General features: G+C 42.1%; 1 long non-coding RNA gene across 1 annotated transcript; it reads right to left on the bottom strand.

Annotated features, from left to right (window-relative positions):
• Nucleotides 1–266: 266 nt before the first annotated feature.
• On the bottom strand, nt 267–966 carry LOC141848435 (uncharacterized). Its single transcript, XR_012603522.1, has 3 exons — nt 920–966; nt 731–830; nt 267–341 (listed from the first exon to the last, which is right to left on the bottom strand). It is a non-coding gene; the product is annotated as an uncharacterized LOC141848435 (long non-coding RNA).
• Between the last annotated feature and the right edge of the window lie 623 nt (nt 967–1,589).

Genomic DNA, 1,589 nt, shown 5'->3' with positions numbered 1-1,589 from the left:
CTAATAATAATATATATGAACACTATAACGGAAGACTGTACTGACTAGGTACCCACAGATCGATGATACAAATTCGAGACTATACTATCAAGGGATAGATCAATCAAAGGTCACTAGCATGTATCAAGCACCAAGTGTGATATGTATAATAATAAGATAACCGACATGTATAGCAAGGATAATAACAAGATAAGTAACAACAGATAATAAGTCATGCACTTACGAATAAGTAGACCTGTGCTGACCAAACACAGGAGTACCTACCTGAAACGACGAACGTCGATAAGAACCTCAAGAAAATAACAAGACTCCGTGTATCTCAAGATCAACAAGTCACAATCCTGCAAATCATGAAATATAACACACTAAATATGTTATTATATTAAATTTACAATAACGTAAATCCTAACCAAATTTTAGGTTAATCCCACTTAACCTAGTTCCACACCACTACTAACTCCACCCATTCAACACCAACAGATCGGCTCAAGGAACCCAACCATCCATCCAACAGATCTATACCCGAACCACAATCCATAGCCAAAATCACAAACCCATCTAATAGAACTCAATCAAATAGAACACTCCAAGATTCCGATCAATTCATCAAATATGATCGAACAGGAATCCAACAACACTGCAATCGAGCAAGAACCAACAACAATCACCAATCTAAAACAACCTTAAGCATATCCTACAACATTTAAGAAACCTAACATCAAGAACTCACCTCCGATTAAGCAAGCGTGCCCTAGCAGCAAACTCAACCCTAATCCGATTCTTCTCCAAATCCAGAATCGATTCCAGCTTCCACCGATCAGATCAACGATCTGTAAGTTCAACCAAATCCCAAAATCAACACCCAAAAATCCCGATCATCATTCAAAACCAAATCAAGGTGATTCAACCTGAAGCTTACCTAATCCGTGCCCTAGCTCAGCTTCTTCTTCCAGGCCGAAACCAAGCTCGCTGCCGAACCCAATGGATCTGCTCAATCTAGAAATCTGTGATCCCATCAATTCAGAAATCAACATCCCTCAACGAAAACCATAGAGATCTCCACAAGAAAACTTAAACATCCAAGATCTCAACTTACCGATCAAGTTCCCCTTTAGATCCAAGCTTCCCCTGTTTCAAGTCTCGCCTACCACTACTATCCGACTGGTTCTAGCCCACAGATCAGAACTCGAACGCGTCGATCAGAGTTCTGATGGCCGACGATCTCCGCATCATCAACACCGTCTTCGAAGGAACACGATCGCGAGTCGAGACGCGGAGATAAGGCGGTAAGAATCGGGATCCAGCGGTAAGGCAACGACGGCGTCGATAGGGGTCGGCGGCGACGAAAGAGGAAGAAGAGGAGGAACAGATGAGTGATCGGGAGAAGGAAGAGAATGCCGATCGGGAGAAATTGCGAACTCGCGATCATGAAGATGAACATCGTCAGCTTAAAGGTTTTCCTAACGGGTTTGGTTTAATGGGTTAAAGTCAAATCTTATATCCAATAACCCAATAGCTACTTAATTGGGCTTTATTTGGGCCGGCTGGCTCACTTGAGCTTTAATTGGGCTAAATTAGGTTTTAAGGGT

The sequence above is a fragment of the Curcuma longa genome, chromosome 17 (assembly GCF_044706935.1).
Source record: "Curcuma longa cultivar G26 ecotype Majalengka, Jawa Barat chromosome 17, ITB_CL_G26_1.1, whole genome shotgun sequence".
NCBI lineage: Eukaryota > Viridiplantae > Streptophyta > Magnoliopsida > Zingiberales > Zingiberaceae > Curcuma > Curcuma longa.
Note: the sequence above shows the minus strand (reverse complement) of the source record. Positions and strands in the feature narration are given on the sequence as shown.